Below are 23,661 nucleotides of genomic sequence, written 5' to 3' on the forward strand. Positions count from 1 at the left end.
AATACCCCATTAGTCTAATTAGAAGGGCATGTTCTTCTTAGCAATCTTTAGAGTAGTTAATATCAATCAAATCTCTCTTTAATCTTGTAATCAACATTTAATCAAGATTTAATACAAGTTTTATTTCCTTAATCTCTCTCTTGTTCATCCTTTATTTTGGGTAATTGAAGATTATTTGGGTTATTATTTGGAGATTGACAACCTTCCAATCAAGCATCAAGTACTTCTTTTATTCTTTGCTTTATTATTGGAATCATTAGTAGGTATAATTCTCTTAATCCCTTTTTAATTATTGTTAATCACTTTCATTTATTCATCATGTTTCACTTTGTTGGTATGATTGACAACCTTGCTAGCATGTTCAACATGATAATGAGTGAGTAGTTTTCTTAGCTAGGGTTAATGGGTAATTAGGGGAAACCAACATGGGGAATGATTCATGCTTAAATTAATATGCTTTCATAGTTTATTTGCTTGCTTGTTGTGATCTCAACTTCTGCACATGTTATGTTTGATGAAATGTGAGCCTATGAATCCTTGCATTTTTTACCCATCACCTATCTTTTCAATGAGACTTGTAAGACATAAACCAACTCGAGTCTCATTTGACCATGTATATTGTTGAGTAGGGAAGATTAAGTCGACTTGTAGGTGTTGTACAATCTAATCGATTTGGCTCCTAGACCCAAACTTTCCTAGGATTGTAAGATATAAACCAACTCGATCCATCACAACAATAATTGCTTTCTTATAACTTGAGAATATGTTTGTATGATCGATTCCCATGAATCCCCTATGACCCCATGACACCCTAGTGCCTTTTATCACTTGTTTACATCCCTTTTAATCCATCTTGCTTGTTTGCTTTCATTGCTATTTAGTTTAGTGATCTTCTACTTCAAACCCCAATTGTGACACCCTTAGACACCACTAGTTGCAATAGAAATCTCATCTCAATTCCCGTCCCTTGGGATCCGACCTTTACTTGCCTCTTTACTAATTGTGAAGTTGTTGGTGAAGTTATAAATTGTGTTTTGGTCTAGGTCCTCCTAACGACAAGTACTGAAAACTAAACCCCACGAGGGAACACGACGACTATTTCAAGGAAGGACTTGGTTATAGGCCAAGCTCCTTCCATTAATGTCATTTACATTTTAGAAACCTCGAATCCGACTAATGACATCTACAACATTCATTCAAAGAAACTCAAATCAAGTGATCCAAATGAATCGTTCATTTGACATTGTCGATTAGGTCACATAAACGAGAATCACATCAAATGATTAATTTCGACTAATGTGATTACACCATTTTATTTTCAATCATATGGAATATGCGAATACTGCCTTCTTGGCAAAATGACTCGAAATCCTTTTAGTGGTAAAGGGACACGAGTAAGTGAACTATTGGGACTCATACATACCGATGTGTGTGGACCAATGAGTATCACCGGTCGTGGAAATTATGACTACTTCATAACCTTCACCGATGACTTGAGTAGATATGGGTATATCTATTTAATGAAGCATAAAAGTGAAGCTTTTGAGAAATTCAAAGAATTTCAAAATGAAGTAGAGAACCAATTGAACAAAAGGATTAAGGCACTATGATCCGATCGTGGTGGAGAATATCTTAGCCTTGAATTCGATTCACACTTGAAAGGTTGTGGTATTATATCACAACTTACTCCACCCGGAACACCACAACTCAATGGTGTTGCCGAAAGGAGAAATCGAACCCTATTTGATATGGTTCGATCAATGATGAGTCAAACCGAGCTACCAAACTCGTTTTGGGGATTTGCGATTCAAACCGCAATTAGATCCTTGAATAATTGTCCCACAAAGACAACCGAAAAGACTCCATATGAGATGTGGAAGGGAAGAGTTCCTAATATATCCTACATGAAAATTTGGGGATGTGACGCTTACGTCAAGGCAAAGACCGACAACTAGTTTGCCCCAAAATCCGAAAAATGCATCTTTGTAGGTTACCCCTTGACCTCTCGAGGATAGTACATCTACAAACCTCAAGAGAACAAAGTGTTTGTGTCTTGCGAGGCTGTCTTCTTAGAAAGTCAATTTATTTCTAAGAGATAGAGTGGGAGAAATTTTGAACTTGATGAAGTTCAAGAGCATAAACCGATGTAGAGACACAAGAAGATGTTCCTTCATCATCTAACGCGGTTGTCTCTTCTCCACTTAGAAGAACGGGCCGTGTTATTCGCCTTCCCGATCGATATGTGGGACTTATCGAAGAAGATGGAACACTCGATGTGTTGCTTTTAGAAAGTGACGAGCCCGCCACCTACAAGGCCGCAATCTCTAGTACAAATTCCTGCTTATGGCTTGAAGCCATGAAATCCGAAATGGATTCTATGCATGAAAACCAAGTTTGGAACTTGGTGGATTTGCCTAAAGGGGCAAGACCTCTTCAATGCAAATGGATTTTCAAAGTCAAGAATGGCATAAAAGGACATGATGATGTCTACAAAGCTAGGCTAGTGGCAAAAGGATTTACCCAAGTCCAAGGTCTCCATTATGATGAAACCTTCGCCCCCGTAGCCATGCTAAGATCCATACAGATTTTGTTAGCGATTGCCGCATTTCATGATTATGAAATATGGCAAATGGATGTCAAAACCGCTTTTCTAAATGGGCATTTAGAATAGGATGTGTACATGATACAACCCAAAGGTTTTGTTGATTATAAGAATCCTAACAAAGTGTGCAAGCTTAAGAGATCCATTTATGGTCTTAAGCAAGCATCTAGAAGTTGGAATCCTCGATTCGATCATGTGATAAAAGAGAATGGTTTCACTCGAAGTGTTGAGGAACCATGTTTATACATGAAATTTAGTGGGAGAAATGTTGTGTTCCTAATCTTGTATGTCGATGACATACTACTCATTGGAAATGATATTCCGATGTTGTCTTCTATTAAGAAATGGTTAGGTAACCACTTCCAAATGAAGGATTTAGGAGAGGCACAATGCATATTAGGTATCCGAATCCATATAGATAGATCCAAGAGGATATTGGCACTAAGTCAAGAGTCTTATGTTGATAAGATTCTTCGACGGTTCAGCATGGACAAATAAAAAAGGGGATAGGTACCTATGGTAACTCGGACAATATTGAGTAAGTCTCAATCTCCCTCCGAACCCCATAATGTTGAACGCATGAAGATGATCCCTTATGCTTCCGCTGTTGGATCAATCACGTACGCCATGATATGCACACGTCCTGATGTCTCGTATGCCTTGAGCATGACGAGTAGATATCAAGGAAATCTAGGTGAGAGTCACTGGATAGCCGTCAAGAACATCCTTAAGTACTTGAGAAGGACTAAGGATTCTATCTTATTGTTTGGAGGAGACAACGAGCTCCGTGTTAATGGTTACACGGACTCAAGTTTCCAAACGGATAGAGATGACATGAAATCACAAGCTGGTTTCGTTTTCATGCTCAATGGTGGTGCCGTTAGCTGGAGAAGCTTCAAGGAAGCTGATCGGATTCAACAACGGAGGTGAGTACATTGCAAAGCATCGAAGGCGCCAAGGAAGCTGTGTGGATTAGGCAATTCACGGAAGGTCTAAGAGTAGTACCTACCGCCAATGATCCCATCACTCTCTATTGTGATAATAGTGGGACGATCTTCAATGCTAAAGAGCCAAAGTCTAGTAATAGATCTAGACATGTACTTAGAAAATATCATGTAATTAGAGATTTCATTGAAAGAAAAGAAATTGCGATATGTAAGGTTGGGACGGATGACAACATAGCCGATCCGCTCACCAAGCCTTTATCGCAGGCCAAGCCTGATGGAAATGTTGCATCCATGGGACTTAAACGTGTACCAAGTTTGTATTAGATTTTAAAATGAAATAAAAGTGTTGTTTTTATTCATGTTCATAATCGCATTTGTCTTTTATCTTTTCTTTATACATTGTTACATCCAAACGGGTTGTAGTGACAAATTGAACCCCGTTAAAGTGAACACGGATTAACGTAGTATTCGCCCATAGTCACTTATATGAGGTGACGTCTCGAAGTGACTAGAGTGTGATGCGATTGATGGAAAGTTCAAGTGCCATGAAGTCATGTGAGATGACTAGTCGATCACATAGGCAGACTGTTAGGAACACTTTGTCGGGCCTTATGACCGCTTATAGAGTTATGGGAAATTTATATAGCCTGGTCGTGGCGAGAGCTACTATAGTATTCTAATGAGTCAATTCTTTTGACTAAAGACTGTTCGCCTAAGGTGGCAAAGTTTCATATTATCTTTGATTTATGTTAGTACGACCTTCGGAAATGGGGTCAAATGGGCATATTTTGGGTTATGATGGTTGTGGCTAGTCGAAGGGAATAAGTGCGATAGGAATTGTCCACCTCTTGTCAGGGTTATAACAATATCTCAGGGCCACTCGAAGAGTAATGAACTGGAAATGCGTGGCCACACTCGGAAGGTATCCATGGTGGATAATTCAGGTTAATCAGTTATTCTCCAGATCGAGGAAATCACTCTCAATATGATCACTTGCAAGTACGACCTGAAAGAAATCTTGCATTGAGTGGGAGATAGTAATAGGACAAGAGAATTGGTGACGCACACTTGTCGAGGACAAGTGGGAGATTGTTGGAATATGTGTCCTCCGACAATAATGCGATCACAACTGTCGAGCATGATGATCACATGTTTAAGTCTTGTTTTAAGAATATATGTGGGAAGTAATATTTTACTGTCAACTGGTCCACACATATCGGTAATGATTGGTTGACTAGAGTTTGACATTACTGTCGTGCGACGGTGGTGATCAGTTGATCCCCTTTGGTCATACCTAAAAGATAACACTCTTAATTGATTATTTAATTGATCGTATGTCGATACGGGTTAATTAAATTACTTAAAATTGACGGACAATTTTGGAAGTAATATTTACGTGTCTCATTGTAATTTAATTAAAATAAGATACGGTCTAAGTAATCGAATTGTTTTATTGCTTAGAAGAAATTATTGTTTACGAAAACAATTGAAACTGAATGAATAATTCATTATAAATACAAGATGTTGTAATTTATAATTGGTAAAGCATTTGGGTACAAGTAATTGTGAATTACTAAGTCGATTTTTACATGACGTGTTTTATTAATGCGTTGATTTTTAATACGTTAAAAATACATGACAATTTTACATGACTTGTGACATGTGACAAATTGATAAATTGACAAAGATAAAATGGAATCCATTTTATCTAATATGGACCGAAATATGGAGGGAGTATGGTGTTTAAATTATGTTAAATTATTTTAGTGGAAACAAAATAATTACACCTAGCTATAGCCATGCAAGCATATGTTTTCTTGGATAGAAAAACTTGCCCATGCATTGGCTCCCCATCCCTCCTTCCCACCGGTTTTTGAAAGGCCTAATAGAGAGTTTTTCTCTCTTATTATTCATTCATACTTCATACAATATTTCTAGTGTAAGAAATAGAAAAGCTCTCTAAGAAAATCTAGAGAAATAAAAACTCCAAAATCTTCCCCTCTTGGCCGAAATACAAGAGATAAAAATAATAGTTTGGGTCAATTTTATTAAGATTAATATTGTTCTAGTATTAATAATATTAGTATTTTAAGAGGTTATCCTGGGTATAATTCCTTGGGAGGGATTCTAAGCTTGAATCCTTTGTTCATCAAATATTAGGAAACTCAAGAACAAGTGAGTAGGAGAACTCATTTGTGCCCATATATCCGAAATCTTTGACCTAATTATGTTTAGTTAGATTAATGTTTTAATTCAATTGTTAGATTAATGTTTTAATTCAATTGTTAAAGATGAAATCTTTGACCTAATTATGTTTAATTAATTATTTTATTGAAATTCACATGTTAATTGATGTGACCATTATTTGAGCATATTTAGTCCCCGAATTAGCCTCGTTCCTATGCTTTTTAGTGCATATTGGGCTCATTTACTATCTTTAGTGTTTTGTTTTGCGTATTCTTTGAGGTTTTGTTTCCTTTGTAGGAGAGGAGTGCAAACCTTGCATTTTCATGGCAAAATAGAGCTAAATTGATCGAATCTAATGACCAAGCATCAAAGAGAAGACAAGACTAGAAGGCATTTGTACATATTATAGTAGATGGGCAATGATGAAGAAATCCTTGCATCCCCGACTAAATCCCGGAGGATTATTGGAAGAAGAGAGGAAGAAAAGAAGAAAAGGGAGGCTGTGACAAAATCCGCTCGTCCAGCCAAGAAGACGCCCTGTCCAACACTTCAGGAATCCGAGCGTCTTTTCCATAGGGACGCCCGTCCAACCACGCCCCAATCCGCTCGTCCAGCCACCCCAGAATCTGACCGTCCCGACCCCTTGGATGCTCGGATTCCCTTACAGGCCCTTACAGGCCCATACGTCCTCTTCTCCCCTCCGTGAAAGATGCGCATATTTATGAAAGACCGGCAAAAAGGAGACTCGCATCTTTTCTGAGAGGAGCGATTCCCCAAGGACTTAATCGTCTTTTAAGCCCTTAGTAAACCCTAATTTGTGTACCTAATCCCCACTATAAATACCCCATTAGTCTAATTAGATTAAGCATGTTCTTCTTATCAATATTTAGTGTAGTTTATATCATTCTAATCTCTTCTTAATCTTGTAATCAACTTCTAATCAAATATTAATAGAAAACTCATTTCCTTAATTTCTCTTTTGTTCATCTTGTATTTTGGGTAATTGAAGATTATTTGGGTTATTGTTGGGAGATTGACAACCTTCCAATCATTCATTAAGTACTTCTATTATTCTTTGCTTTATTTTGGAATCATTAGTAGGTATAATTCTCTTAATCCCTTTTTAATTATTGTTAATCATCTTCATTTATTCATCATGTTTTGCCTTGTTAATATGATTGACAACCTTGTTAACATGTTGAACTTGATAATGAGTGAGGAGTTTCCTTAACTAGGGTTAATGGGTAATGAGGGGAAACCAACATGGGGGATGATTCATGTTTAGTTTAATATGTTTTCATAATTTATTTGCTTGCTTGTTGTGATCTCAACTTATGCACATGTTATGTTTGATGAAATGCGAGCCTATGAATCCTTGCATTTTTTACCCATCACTTACCTTTTCAATGAGACTTGTAAGACATAAACCAACTCGAGTCTCATTAGACCATGCATATAGTTGAGTAGGGAGGATTAAGTCGACTTGTAGGTGTTGTACAATCTAATCGATTCGGCTCCGGGACCCAAACCTTCCTAGGATTGTAAGATATAAACCAACTCGATCCATCACAACAATAATTGTTTGCTTATAATTTGAGAATATGTTTGTATGATCAATTCCCATGAATCCCCTATAACCCCATGACACCATAGTGCTTTTAATCAATTGTTTACATCTCTTTTCAATTGTAACATCCCGTTTGATGTCTATGAGTGTCTTGATTTTGGATTTGATAGTGGATGATATTATGGAGCTAGCAGCGTTAGAGGATGGTAGTTGGTTATGTATGGAGTTGGTGTCGTGAGAGATATATATATGTGGAGTTGATACGATATCGTGAGCCATGTTGTGGAGGTAGGAATAGTTAGTGGAGTTGGTGTTACGAGTTCATGTTTGGGTTGGAGTTTTGTTTCGAGTTCTTAGTTACGTTGTTGTGTCTTGATCGAGTTAGCATGTTTGTTTTTATGTATGGGTTGAACTTCGGGGACGGAGTTCTTTTTAAGGAGGGAAGACTGTAATACTCCGTATTTATATGTCTTGGGGGTACTCTATCGAGTAGCCCTTACTCTGTCGAGTAAGGGCAAGTTGCGAAGATAAATAGTTTCGACTGTTTGGGCACTCGATCGAGTAGCCGGGGCACTCGATAGTAGAAATACTCGATCGAGTACCTTGGGTACTCGATCGAGTGTCCGGTTTTACGGGGGAGTTTTCTCGGGTTTTGTTAATTACGCGATTAAGGTATTTAAACCAATTCGTCTTTGTTCTAAATCACTTTTTACAAAACCTAAAACCTGTTTAAGAGAGAAAGCAACTTGTCTTCTTCCTAATCGCGTTCTTGACGATTCCGGAGTTCGACGGTCGATTCTCGTTGTTTTTCGTGTTGTTGAATTCCTTGCGTCGAGGGTAAGCTTCTAGCATAATTTTTATAATGTTTTGCTAGTTTTGGTCAAACCCTAATTTAGGGTTTGGGGATTTTATGAGTAGGAATTGAATAGTAGTCTTTATGTGTTATGTATGATAGGAGGAGAATTCGTAGAGGAGCCGTTTTGAGACAGCTGTTTAGATCGTCTGCGTATTTGCTTTCCAGGTAGGATTTCCTACTCGGTATTAGTCCCATAATGGGATATTGGTGATGTGCTGTAGTTAGCTGTTTGATTGTGATTGTGATTGTGATTGTGATTGCGATTGGTTGTGATGGTTCTCGAGATGCGTTCTCGGCTGAGTGGGGTCACTTGCGGGAGTGATCTCACGCCCTAGTTTCGCCCTTCGTGGAACCCGCCACGAAAGGGGATGTGCACATTAATGGACAGGGTTATCGCTCGTACGATGAGCGGGGCTTAGGTGGGAACGGCTGCGGTCCCCCATCGCGTGGTGGTCCAAAGGATGATCGGATTGAGATGATGGGAGTTGGTGATGTATGTGTGTGTGTGACATTCAAATTGTCTGTTTGTCTTATTGTGGTTATCTCTATTGATTGTGTGATTAGTACTGACCCCGGTGTTGTTTTGTAAAACCTGCGGTGATCCATTCGGGGATGGTGAGCAGATATTGAACAGGTATAGAGATGATACTGGGATAGCTGGGATGGCCACGACATGACGATAGAGTCTTCCGCTGTAGTTTAGTTTTATTTACATTTCAGTTGAGAACAGATAGTTTGGAATAATGTATTGTGCTTTCAGTTTGGTTTCGAGGATTGTACTTATTCATTAAATTACTTATAATAAATGTTGTTTCTGTTTTGTCTATTTGATTATCATACCTCGGGCAACCGAGATGGTGATGTCTCCATACCTGAGTGGTCCTGGTAAGGCACTTGGAGTATGGGGGTGTTACAAATGGTATCAGAGCGACGATCCTGAAACCTGTAACCAATGAACTTAATGAACATAGGGAGTCAATTAAAATGAACCCGGGTAAAAGTTGTAGGAGCTAGTGCAAAGGCTTGGGAGACGTCCTAAAGCCGCAAGGGGTCGCCCTACAACTTTGAACCGGTCACATGGGAAAGTGTTTGTCGAGTCGTATGTGTGTTTGGTTAACTGGTTTATGAATGTGATGGAATGTGTTAATTGTTGGATGTTGAAGTAGAAAGTTGAGCATGTGAAAGAAAATGGTGATATGAGGAAACTTGTTGATGAAATATATAGAACTGTGGTTGGAATGAGAAACATGATGGATGATTCATAATGTGACATAATAATAACATGCGAATAGAAATGTTGTGTTGTACACGTATATTTTGTCTGCATAGAGTTGTATGATAAGTTTATGTACTTGTCCACGATTGTTCATGGGTATATGTTGTAAGAAGTGTGTAGTTGTAATTGATGAATTAGTTGGAAGAGATTAAGTAAGTAATTGCATAAGAATATGAAATTCATGGGTGGAGCATGTTTATGTGGGTAAATCGTGATTGACAAGTTAAATAACCTATGTGCATGATGAATGTTGTTGCTTGATTTTTGAAAATAGTAACGTATGATTACGAATACTGGTTTTATGAGTTTTGGACTGGTTTTGTTTGCTTGGTTGTTGTTTAAGTCGTTTGGGAAGTAAAAATCAATAGTTGTGTTTTTCGTTTATAAAGAGGTTGTCTTTAAACTGTTATAACTTGAGATGCATAAATGATTTTGATGTGATTCCAATTGGAGATGATAGCTTGTCCTTTTACGATTCTAACGATAGGTCACACGCCCAAATTGACCAAGTAATGAGTGAGTTATGACTGTTTTACTGAAAACTGGACAAAGGCTTGAGAATTAGGGTACTCGATCGAGTAGCCTTGGTACTCGATCGAGTAAGGGGAACTCGATCGAGTACCTCGCCACTCGATCGAGTAGCCCTGGTGATTTGTTTTACGTGCTTCTGATCTTGACCTACTCGATCGAGTAAGTCCCTTACTCGATCGAGTGGCCTGTACTCGATCTAGTGACCCCTGTTTTGGGTAATATGCTTATCTTTTGAATTCGTTGCATATTATGTTTAATTCAAAGTTATTATTTTGCTCTTTTATGCATTGTTTTACATGTATATTGGTCTTGACGCGTAAGTTACCCAATCTTGTGGTGTAGTGAGTGGCACTGTGGTGAGTATGAGTTCGGTGGGAGGACATGAGTTATATGTGTTGTGATAGATAGTGGAAAAAGAAAAGGAAGATTGGTATGGTGTATAGAGACATAGAGCATGTTTTGTGAGATGAGATGAGTGATATGTTTGTATGTTGAGTAACATAAAAGTAAGTGAATGTGGGCAAAGGATGATGTGAGTCTAAGGAACGTGAGAATGAAAGGATTGAGAGTAAGGATATGGATAGTGACAACCTGAGATGTGTAAAGAATTATGGAGGGAGGTAGTTAAGAGCCGTGTGGGTTAAGAATATACATAATGAAAGTTCGTTTTAAAGGGGTTGAGAAGAGTGGTATATAGTGAACTTTGTGGAGACATGTCGCGGGGTGGAGATTTGGCTTTTTAAGAGATGAAACTATTGTGGGTTTTCCTTGGGCAATTAGCGGTATGAAAGGAATTTTGATTTCTAGAGATGTAAGAAGGAGATGCAATTGTTGAACAAGAACGTTGATTTTATGGATGGATTAGTGGCAAGGGTGATTGATGACATAATAAGAGAATATTTGTGGTAAGAAAGAGTGAGATGATATCGATATGAAATAATTAGATGTGAGTTTTGGAGCAGTGAGAACGTAACTGGATTTCTAAAGAGTTAGCTAGAAGGAATAAGGAGTTGAACTATTAATTGGTATTATTGAGTGTAAAAAGAAAATAAGGATAAAAGTAAGCTGAGGAAAATATTCACCGGAGTCATGTGATATAAAGGTAAGGAATCATTGAAATGTGTGATAGCGTCACGAGGATGTTAGTTAATGGTTATAGAGGAGTTTTGGGACAACATGATTAGTAATGAGTTTCGAGGAATTAAGGAAAGTAAGAAGTTGGTAGAATATTTGCACGATATGAGATTTTTGGCGGAGAGTTAGATGATGATACAATTAAGGATAGTATTGGGAAGAATATTGAGGTAATTTTGTTGATGGATTCGATGTTTGTTATTTGGGATGTCAACCAAAGATAGGAAAGAAATCGTGATGTTTAGAGATAAGTGTAAGAGGTTTGATGTTCGGACAGTGGTAGTGTTATCGTTTGTGGTGTTGTCACTAGTGGTTAAGAGTGATGGTATATTAGAAAGGTAGCAATTCTAAAGAGGCTGATTTGGTAGGGACCTGATTGTTGTGTATGATTGTGAGAGAGTATAAGATGTGGTTAGACGAGGCGGATGCTAATAGTTGAATAGTAAAGGTATGGTTATATTTGGCAGGAAGTGATGGTTGTGCGAATGGGGGAATATGTTATGAGGGGCATATGAGTTAAACTCGGGCGACAGGTAACCTTTGTTGAGTGGTAACTTACGTGGTCGGGATTGACTAGTTGGTTGTGATTACGGGTCTATGATATGTGTAAATGTTTGTGTGAGGTTCTGACCTCACAAGAAGTGGTATGGTGTGATAATTATAAAGTTGTTTTATGAATGTTCTGTAATATATATGTTGGACACGGTAATTTAATTGAATGATATCCAAAAGGGTAATAATTTGATTAATTGACATGGCTAGTTATAATTTTATGTGTATTAATAACACATGTGTATTCCATGAAATGGTAGAAATGATGTTCATGAGATGCTTATCTCTCCATATAATATGTTGCGTGGTGACTTAATAAAGTGGATTTGAGTAAGTTTTTCTTGTCGAGAAGTTATCTTTGAGTCGGTGTTTATGGGAATTGTATGCGATTGTGATGTCTATCGGTGTGGTTGTGGTGCTTCGGGTGGTGATCCGGGCACGGTATTTAGTATTGTGATGCGGGTATTTTCGCATTGTGGTGTGGCTGTTGGTGGCGGTGTTGTGATGCCGTCACCGGTTGTGGTGGAGTAGGCGGGATGATTATGATACGAGTTTTCGAAAGTGCATACCAGTTATACATAGATTGTTGTTTTGTTTGCTGTTGTTCTTTGTGAGTTTTGGTTGAACATGTAGACAGTTGTCTTGCTTATTGATGTTTTCTTTACCAGGTTAAGTTAAGAATGAGGTAGAGTATGATATGAAATAGAGTTGAATATGTTTTCTTTGTTGTCATGGTATAGTGATGTTCTATTGATGGGACACGGTTGTGAGAGGTTGTTACAGTAATTATGATCTTGTTCTAGATAAGGCTTTAGTAGACATGGTAATGGCAAGTGAGTCGTAGAACATGTGTGGTAATGACCCGAAAGATGCAGGTGGTTCATAATCTTTTGTTGAGACAGTGAGTGTAGGGTATTGGGAATTAGTGTCATGTTAAGTTGTGTATGAGTTTTGCGGTAATGGAAGAAAGAACTTGATGATCTAGTGTGCGTGTACATAACGAGTGTGGATCGTGAGTTATGCTTCTGGGAGATAAGTGCCTTACATAGAGAGGTATGTTGTTTTGCAGAAATAATGGAGAGTTAGTATGGTGATTTTGCTACGAGTTTTGAGGTATAGGTTAGATGGTGTGACGAATGAGTTAAGGTATGAGGAATGTTTAAGTAAGAGAGCCTTGGATATATGCATAGCGAGTGTTTAGATTATAAGCGGTTATCTTACACATGTGGTGGTAAAGAGAGTAATGAGATGTATCTAGTATTTAGTATTAGTGAGTTACGAGGACGTAACATTTATCTTAAGAGGTGTAGGATGTGATAAAAGAGATTTTGATGGGTGTGCATATGGTAGTATATTTGAAAGTAGAGTGTTGGTGTAGCATAAGATATGGATTTGTATATGTTGTGGTTGATAGTGTTAAAAGGTCACGGACGTGCTTGTAGTAGTTTGATGTTAGGAATGCGAGAATACTTCGATAGTGTTGACAGTTGGATGATGAGATTATGAGTGTGAGTGAACTTCGAGGACGAAGTTCCTTTTAAGGGTGGTAGAATGTAACATCCCGTTTGATGTCTATGAGTGTCTTGATTTTGGATTTGATAGTGGATGATATTATGGAGCTAGCAGCGTTAGAGGATGGTAGTTGGTTATGTATGGAGTTGGTGTCGTGAGAGATATATATATGTGGAGTTGATACGATATCGTGAGCCATGTTGTGGAGGTAGGAATAGTTAGTGGAGTTGGTGTTACGAGTTCATGTTTGGGTTGGAGTTTTGTTTCGAGTTCTTAGTTACGTTGTTGTGTCTTGATCGAGTTAGCATGTTTGTTTTTATGTATGGGTTGAACTTCGGGGACGGAGTTCTTTTTAAGGAGGGAAGACTGTAATACTCCGTATTTATATGTCTTGGGGGTACTCTATCGAGTAGCCCTTACTCTGTCGAGTAAGGGCAAGTTGCGAAGATAAATAGTTTCTGACCTGTTGGGCACTCGATCGAGTAGTCCGGGGCACTCGATCGAGTAAGGGGTACTCGATCGAGTACCTTGGGTACTCGATCGAGTGTCCGGTTTTACGGGGGAGTTTTCTCGGGTTTTGTTAATTACGCGATTAAGGTATTTAAACCAATTCGTCTTTGTTCTAAATCACTTTTTACAAAACCTAAAACCTGTTTAAGAGAGAAAGCAACTTGTCTTCTTCCTAATCGCGTTCTTGACGATTCCGGAGTTCGGACGGTCGATTCTCGTTGTTTTTCGTGTTGTTGAATTCCTTGCGTCGAGGGTAAGCTTCTAGCATAATTTTTATAATGTTTTGCTAGTTTTGGTCAAACCCTAATTTAGGGTTTGGGGATTTTATGAGTAGGAATTGAATAGTAGTCTTTATGTGTTATGTATGATAGGAGGAGAATTCGTAGAGGAGCCGTTTTGAGACAGCTGTTTAGATCGTCTGCGTATTTGCTTTCCTGGTAGGATTTCCTACTCGGTATTAGTCCCATAATGGGATATTGGTGATGTCTTTGTAGTTAGCTGTTTGATTGTGATTGTGATTGTGATTGTGATTGCGATTGGTTGTGATGGTTCTCGAGATGCGTTCTCGGCCGAGTGGGGTCACTTGCGGGAGTGATCTCACGCCCTAGTTTCGCCCTTCGTGGAACCCGCCACGAAAGGGGATGTGCACATTAATGGACAGGGTTATCGCTCGTACGATGAGCGGGGCTTAGGTGGGAACGGCTGCGGTCCCCCATCGGCGTAATGGGTCCAAAGGACGATCGATATTGAGATGATGGGAGTTGGTGATGTATGTGTGTGTGTGACAGTTCAAATTTGTCTGTTTGTCTTATTGTTGTTATCTATATTGATTGTGTGATTAGTACTGACCCCGGTGTTGTTTTGTAAAACTGCGGTGATCCATTCGGGGATGGTGAGCGAGATATTGAACAGTATAGAGATGATACTTTGGATAGGGGATGGCCACGACATGACGATAGAGTCTTCCGCTGTAGTTTAGTTTTATTTACATTTCAGTTGAGAACAGATAGTTTGGAATAATGTATTGTGCTTTCAGTTTGGTTTCGAGGATTGTACTTATTCATTAAATTACTTATAATAAATGTTGTTTCTGTTTTGTCTATTTGATTATCATACCTCGGGCAACCGAGATGGTGATGTCTCCATACCTGAGTGGTCCTGGTAAGGCACTTGGAGCATGGGGGTGTTACATCAATCATCTTGCTTGTTTACTTTTATTGATATTTAGTTTAGTGATCTTCTCATCTCAACCCAAGTCGTGACACCCCTAGACACCGCTACTTGCAATCGAAAATCCTACATCAATACCCGTCCCTTGGGATCCGACCTTTACTTGCCTCTTTACTAATAGTAGAGTTGTTTGTGAAGTTATAAATATTGTTTTGGTCTAGGTGCTCTTAACGACAAGTAACCGAAAATTAAGCTCCAAGTGAGTCCGACCAAAAATGGCGCCGTTGCCGGGGACGGTGTTAACTTGATTTGATTTTCTTAGATTGTTATTAGTTGTGTCTTTCTTTGCCTTCGGGAAGTACAACTCCTCAAGGTTTGTTCTAATTGTTTTCAAGTTGTTTGATATTTTGCATGTCTAGAAGATCACAAGGTAACTTGTTACCCATTGATCACGAAATTGAAAGGACTTTGACAGCCAATAGAAGACTTGCTAGAGGTACTTTGAGAGGTATTGGTGAGGTTGTAGATATTCAACCAAATACTATTGAGTTCATCAACCCTTTTGCAAGAGAAGGTGAGGAGAACCCAACACAAAATCCAACACAAAATCAACCCACAATGCCTAAATTTTCATCACATTCCGTACCAACCGAGGAGAACCTACCCAAAGGTACTCCCACACCACAACTCTTAAGCGGAAATTTCATTGCAAAATCCGCATTTATCCAATTAGTCGAAAGAAGCCAATTTGGGGGGATGCCTAGTGAAGACCCTCACTCTCACAAGGAGACTTTTTGTGACTATTGTGATGCGATTTCATAAACCGGTGTGACTCAAGACCAAATTCGATGGGTCTTATTTCCTTTTTCTCTAATCTGCACCGCAAAACAATGGTTGAAAAGCCTTGATAAGGCTACTCTTGGAATTGACTCTTCGAAGAAGTTGGCTCTAGCTTTCTATAAAAAATTGTACCCTCCGGAAAAGACTAACATGCTTTTTTTAGACAAAGGTGTACTATTTTTATAGATAGCATAAAAACCGAGTACGTACAAACCAGTTACAAAGCAAACCGAGGGCCAGTACAAACCCCTAAACTAGAAACACAACTAACGTAACTAATATTACAAACAGAATTAACAACAGAGAGACAACGCTTTTTAAACGGAGGATGATGGTCAAATAGGATCGAGACTTCCTCCTTTCTCTTAGAACCCGCAACCATCTTCAAAGCTTTTGTTTCCGTAAACCTGCAAAAAATAGATAAACGCCTAACCATTAACAGAGACTTTTTCTTTACCTTAGCTCGAACATAACTCGAACAATGTTGGCGAGAAGACTTTCCCACAACTCGGCTACATGCTCGGCTACATGCTCTGATTGAATTCTTCTTCACAGCTGAGAAAACAAACTCACTTTGACTTGGCAAGGAATTAGAAACCATTTTGTCAGGTTGTTCCAAAAAGGCGCTATCAGTCAAAGAAACTTGGCCAACCTCCCTAAAATGATCGGAAAACTTATCATGTGACAAACGAGGTCGCTTAACCTCATGAGATTCAACTTCTTCATCAAAAGTAACCAAATTACTAGGTGGACCAATGTCCACAGTAGTAAAATGATTCATAGACGAATGAGAAAAAGAGGGAACTACTGCTTCCCGTGAAGGACCTTCAAGGGGAGTTCCCGCAAAGTAGAAGATTGTGTGAAGAGGGGGCGAACCTTCATGTAAGCCCCCGATTTGGGATGGAAAAATTGCAAATTCCTCCCAAGCATCATGTTTTTGTAATCTTTAGCAGAGAGATACAATTTTCTGTGGGATTGCTTTTTGTTAGAGAAGCTGCATTTTGAAGGTTCCGGGGTAAAGAAAAGGGACGAATTACTATCATACTGAACTGGCAAGGGTGAGTTAGACTCAGAGACAGAGACGGTATCTGAGTCCAAAACCAAGTCTGAACTCCCACTACTTACGACTTGCTCACAGCAAACCGAATTATCCAACAACTCCATATTACTACTACTACTACAAGTAGCTTCACTCACAACACCAGGAATCTTATTGTCCATCTCAGCATTTAGAAGAGGTTTCTTACCTTTTTTGTCCCTATCTAAGGGATCAAAAGGATAAGAGACACGTTTACCATTGGGATTCAAAAGCAAGCATTCAGAAACAGAGCTCAACTCATGAGCAACATCCTTGTTTTTCGGGTCAAGATTGCAGGCATGTTCAAAATCATCTAGGGCCTCCGCAAGTAAATTCAATTTCTTTAAGGCGGAGCCACGGCGGTATAAGGCTTTCACATTACACGGATCAATGTTTAGGACAAGATTGCACAAACAGCGGGCCTCAATAAACCGAGACAGCTTTAACTCACAAGCAGCCAAGTTGAGCACAAGAGATATGGTAAGGGAAGAGGCCTCTGACTGATTATGAGAGGGCGGAATGGCAAGATAGCACAGAAAATCAAGAGCCAACTTATAAAAACTAATAGCAAGGGAAAAATTACCATCTTTGAAAAGAGAATTACCTCGATCCTTTATCATGTGAATAGAGTAAAAAGAAGGCGTTCCCATACTCATAATCCACTTAACTAAATCATCATCATCCAAACCATTATCATCCAAGATCGACAATTCAGCAAGATTAAAGAGAAGAGACATATAATCCATTGAAAAAGAGCTTAAAAAGAACCAGAGACGGAAAGACGCACCTAGAACCAGTCTCGACAGAAATCAAGTCACAAAAGACTAAAGATGTGACTGATTGAATAGAGAAAGAGAAAGAAAGTACAGAGATTTCAAACCCACTAACCCAAATGAAGCCGACGGTGGAATATAGAAGCAGAGAAAAGACAGATCCAACAACCACACCAGAACAAAACTCGGCCACCTGAATATAGCATATGACTGCAAAAGAAAAAGGAAATACTCCGATCGAAGAGGTAAAGGTGCGAGGAGGCTCTCGCCGGCGACCTACAAAGGTACGGTGAGGTCGCCGGCGAGAGAGGAGAGGGTGTGGTGGAGAGGCGGTTGGAAAATTAGGTTTTTTTGGGGGTTTTTTCCTCTCTCTCCCTTCGGTGCGTTGCGAATTCCGTAAGTTGGAGTAGAAAGACTAACATGCTAAGAACTTAAATTACGGGTTTTATGCAAAGGGATGAAGAATCTTTGTATGAAGCTTGAGAGCGGTTCAAAGGAATTTGTCGCTCATGGACATAGCGAGTGGTTCTTGGCATAACAATTTTGGAATGGTCTTTATGAAGACTCAAGAAACATTCTCAACATGGGATCAAATGGTATGTTCACCGAAGTTGACGATAATCAAACTTGGAACAAGATTGAGGAAATGGCGGTCCATAATTCACAATATAGTAGACCTCGCAAGGCTACTAGAGGAGGAAAGCATGAAGTGGACTCTATTACTCAATTGGGTGCTCAACTTAGTGCTCATATTGATACCATTAACTTAAAGTTTGAAAAGGCTATGGCTAAACTTGAAGAAGCCTCAAAATCACCAAAGCATCATGTTAATGCCATGGTAGCATCTTCATCAATCCCAAGTGGGATATGTGAGAATTGTGGAACTTTGGGATATGACCAAAGTGAATGTAGGGGAACAAATGAACAAGTGAATGCTTTTCAAGCATACAAGAGTGGTACCCCTTATTCCAACTATTACAATAAAAACACCAAATTCCACCCAAATCTCTCATACAAAAGCCAAAATGTTCAAAACCCTCAACAAACATACACCCCACCTCCCATGAGAAACCAAAATCAAAGACCCTTTTTCAACCAAAACCAAGGTTACCAAAATCAAACTCCATACAATCAACAAAATGACCAAGGTTTTGATGTTCAAAAAGCGGTCCTCCAAATGCAAAAGAATCAACAAGAGTTTTTCACTCAAATGCAAAAGGATAGCCAAGCAAAGGACATCACCATCAACAACATCGTAGCCCACACAAAAATGTTGGAAACTCAATTGACCCAACTAGCATCTTCAAACTCCTAAAGACAAAAGGGGCAATTACCACCTCAAGGTAATCCCCCAAGACATGAAACGGTTAATGCCATTCACTTGAGTAGTGGTACGAGGTATGAAGGACCAAAGAAGCAAGTTGAGGATGAAGTTGTGGAAGCTAGTAACAAAGAAGAAGTTGTGCAAAAATCTAAGGAAGATGAACCAACAAAAGAAGAAGTTTCAAAGAAAAGTCAAGAAAAGGCCAAGGAGAAAGAGCCCATCATAATTAGACTTCCATTCCCAAGTCGTCAAGCTAAGCCTAAGTTTGATGACCAACTTGGAAAATTCATGGAAATTGTGAAGAATTTGGAAGTCTCGATTCCTTTTACGGAATTAATTAATCACGTGCCGGCCTATGCAAAGTAAATGAAGGACATCCTTATGAAAAAGAAGTCGATCCAGAAGCATGAAACTATCGCCTTCACTAAGGTGAGTAGTGCAATCCTTCAAGGGAGTTCACCTCCGAAACTTAAAGACCCGGGAAGCTTCTCAATACCGTGTACCATTGGCGACACCACCATAAACAAGGCTTTGTGTGATCTAGGAGCAAACGTGAGTGTTATGCCGTATTCGGTTAGTAAAAGGATAGGGATGGGAGAGCTTAAATGTACCAACATCACACTCCAAATGGCCGATAGATCGACGAAGACACCGTTACGGATATGGGAAGATGTTTGATGCGTGTCATTAATATCATGTTTTACACCCTATTTTACACGCATTGCAGAGCTCAATTATGTAGTTTATGCTACTATTTGCCCCATTTCGTCTACTTTCGTATTTTTATGTAATATTGCAGATTTATGCGGAAATGAGTAGAAATCGAGCCGAATCCGTCCCCGAGTACCTTGCATTGCATTTGACATGAAGTATTTACTCAAGAAACGAACTTGGTGCGTGTTTTGAGGCCTGAAAGACAACTTTATGAAGAATTAGGAGCCAACTACCAGCTACTCTAGTCGATCGACTGACCTACATGGTCGATCGACCAGAGCACGAAGAACAGAAGCCACTGTACAGTGTAGGTTGGTCGATCGAATGGTCCTTGTGGTCGATCGACCGGACCGTGATTTTGATGCAAGTTAAAAGATCGAGAAGTTAGAAGCCCATTGTAACTAGGTTTAGGAATAAGGGTTACATAATATTTCTATATAACGTAACCTGGTTTTTCAGAATAATCATCAAGCTTTCATCAAGTCTTTTATCATCAATAATTAGGGTCCTTGAGATTATTGTTCGTAATCAATAAAGTTTACTTTTGCATTCCGTTTTGATCCTTTCTCTGTAATTCCTTTTACGGTATTCTCTGTTCCAATATATTCAGTTTTATTGTTTTATTTCGTTCATAGTTTAGAATTGCTAGCTTAGTTTCCCAAAGCCAATTTTTCGTCTCATGTTATTTGCTTGTTCAGTTAATTTAATCATGAAATCAGTAGCTTTATTCATTAATCTTTTTTTTGTTTTTGTCGTAAACATGAGAAGCTAAATACCCTGTGCTAGGATGTAGGGAATCTGTAGAAGTAGGCGGCGTAGAATACTGACCTGAAATCACGCCATGGTCGATCGACCGGCCTATCTGGTCGATCGACCGGCCACGTGAGATTACCTTCGTTTTAATTAATTTAATTTCTATATTTGACAAATCAAGTGCACGCGACTAGTTGAATGTTTAGGAATTGACCGACCCAATAAGATCGAAAGATAGGGGAGGGAAATAGACTGCCTAATTAAGACGACTAAATTAATAAGATCGAGATATAAGTTAATTTAGCCTTTTAAATCACTTTTCAGGACGAAAGTTAGCATTAGTGATATTAGGGACCTGTAGCGAGATCGAAAGATGCTACCTGTTAAGAAAGGACCGAGAGGACTTCTTATTTTCCCGTCTCACGTGATTATTTCAGACTTACCCAGGATGCTGCCGCCGAAACTATAGTGAACCGACCATCTTAGCACCCTTTTAATATTTGATTTCATCTACTAGCTTAGTTTACTTTTCATTTATTGCCTTTAGTTATATATCAACTCAAATCAAATCCCCCTCACATTTGTTACCTTAGACTAGAATTAGACAACTATAAATTACATTCGCCTCTCTGTGGTTCGACCCTGACTGCCACTAGCTATAGTAGTAGTTTGGAAATATAAATTTATCTTTGGTACTCTACGACGGTATCAAATTTTAGTGCTGTTGCAGGGGAGGCAATTGTTTAAATTTTTAGTTGTTTCTATTTTAGTCTTTTCTCACTTTAAGGGACATCTGTTCCTTAAACTATTCTCATATTCTTCTTGTAGTTTCATCTTATGCGCAGGTCTCAACAAGGCGAATTACTTCCCCTTGATCTTGAGCTTGAGAGGACTTTTCGCGTGAAGAGGAGATTATTTCAAGAACAACAGTCAGAGGAAGAGCCTGGTTCTCATTCTAGTTTTTACAAGAACGAGCTGTTTGAGGAGGATCCACCTTCATCTCCTGTGTTCCACTTCTTCAGCTGAGACCATCACATCTCCAGACATGGCCGAAGAAGCAAGTATAGCCAGTCACTCCGAGCCAACAGCTGAGAATCTCTATAAGGAATTCGCATTACCAGGGACGGACAGGAAATTTGAACCAAAACCGTCTTACATTAACTTGGTTAAGAGAAACCAATTCGGGGGAGCTGAAAATGAAGATGCAGCCAAACATATGGAGACATTCATTGATTATTGTTGTTCCATACCCCCATCAACCGGCGTGACCCAGGACCAGGTGAAGGAGACGATGTTCATATTCTCGCTTCGTGATGCCGCAAGGGAATGGTACCGAGATTTGGATCGAGCTGCTAACGGGATTACTGATTGGAACTCGCTGGCCTTAGCATTTTACAAATAATATTTCTCTGCCTGGAAGACCAATGCCATTAGAGCTCAGATCACAAGCTTTAAACATGGTCCTGATGAGAATTTTCATGAGGCGTGGGGCCGTTTCAAGAAGCTGGTGCGAACTATTCCGCACCATGGGTTCGAGAAATGGAGCCTATGCAATCTATTTTATAATGGGCTTTATGACGATCAGAGGGCTATCCTGGATACGGCGGCTAATGGCAGATTCCAGGAGAATGTTGGAGAAACAAAGGGGTGGAAAATTATTGATGATTTGGCCACCCAAAAAGTTGAGTATGGAAATTCCAGGGGAAATCAAAGGAGAGCTGATGAATCCCCTTCTATAGCTGCATTAGAGGCTCTTACGGCAAGATTTGATAAGTACGAGTTGGGAGGAGCTTCAAAAGGAGGGATTTATCAAGTGAATGTTGTGTCAGACAGTCCTTTCGTCTATAAGAGATGTGGAGGAGAAGGACATGTTGCAGATTTTTGTCATGAGTCTTGTGCTGCTTTTCAACATTATAGGCAGACAAACACTTATTTTGAGCCGAATGTCCATCCAAACTTGAGGTGGAGTAGCCAGAATGTTCAAAATCCGACTCCACCTCCGCAGTAGCAGAACTATGTACCTCCACATAAGCAGCAACAATAGTTCCAAAAGCCTCCGTATGTGCCCCAGCAGCAGCAACAACAGTTCTAAGGCTCCGATTCTGTCGTATTGAAAAATTTGTTGCTGAAAGAGTCTAAAACTAGAGAGGCTGGGATGAAAATGTTGGAGAGCCAAATTGCTCAATTGGCTAGAAAGAGTGCAACTCAAGCTCCGGGGCATTTACCGTCGCAGGCGGATCAAAAGGAGACCCTAAATGCCATTACTTTGAGGAGTGGGTCTACCCTCGATGGGCCTGCTATGGTTGAGGATGTCACTGGAAAAGATGAGGCGGAACCAAGCAAGAAGAAGGCACTGACGAATAGTGGGAAGAAAAAGCCGTCTACCAGGTATATCAGTCGATCGACTGATACACCTGGTCGATCGACTGAAATGCGAAACGAAACAGCTTCTGGTCCTGTAGAAGTCAGTCGATCGACTGGCCTACACGGTCGATCGACTGACAACGCTGCTGATGTTGAACCTTTTCGTCCTCCAATGCCAGATAACTTGAGGGACCACTTATTTCGGGGTACGACGACTCCGAAAATATTGAGGCAAGACCCAAATGTGACGATGGGTCATCCCTTGTTCCAAAGTATGACCCGATGACGATTAATGGTTCATTCTTGAGACGGTCTGAAGAAGGTTAAAACTTCAATAAGGAGAAGGTAGTGGATTTTCAGCCTAAGTCCACTGATGCCGGTATGAGAGACCTAGAGGAGAGGGCTAAGTTACTTCTTACAGCCCCTTATCCAGAGAGATTGGTGCCGACAAAGGAACAGGTATCGTTTAACAAATTTGAAAATGTTATTCGTAGCTTAAATGTACAAGTTCCTTTTCTTGAATTAGTTAATCAAGTGCCTGCTTACCTGAAATTTATGAAGCAACTTTTATCCAAAAAGAATTCACTTGAAACTGTGCAATCTGTCGCACTAACTGAGGAGTCAGGTTCTTATTTGACCCATACTGCATCTCACAAGCTAGAAGACCCAGGTAGCTTTTCAGTCCCATGTAGTATTGGCACCTTTTCTATTGAGAAGTCCTTGTGTGACCAAGGAGCCAGTATTAGTGTAATGCCTTTGAGTCTTGCTAGGAAGTTGAAATTGACTAGGTTGCAGTTACTAACATGAAAGTACAGATGGCTGATCGATTTGCGGTCCAGCCTATAGGAGTCTTAGAGGACATTCCCGTGCAAATAGGAAAGTTCTTTTTCCCTGTTGACTTTGTTGTGTTAGATATGCCCGAGGATGCTCACATTCCTATCATTTTGGGTAGACCATTCCTGCACACTGCT

The 23,661-nt window shown here is 39.5% G+C and overlaps 1 non-coding gene across 1 annotated transcript; it reads right to left on the reverse strand.

Moving 5' to 3' along the window:
• Positions 1–17,955: 17,955 nt before the first annotated feature.
• On the reverse strand, positions 17,956–18,057 carry LOC141636467 (small nucleolar RNA R71). Its single transcript, XR_012541075.1, has one exon. It is a non-coding gene; the product is annotated as a small nucleolar RNA R71 (small nucleolar RNA).
• Positions 18,058–23,661: the final 5,604 nt, after the last annotated feature.

The sequence above is a fragment of the Silene latifolia genome, chromosome Y, assembly GCF_048544455.1.
Source record: "Silene latifolia isolate original U9 population chromosome Y, ASM4854445v1, whole genome shotgun sequence".
NCBI classification, from domain to species: Eukaryota; Viridiplantae; Streptophyta; class Magnoliopsida; order Caryophyllales; family Caryophyllaceae; genus Silene; species Silene latifolia.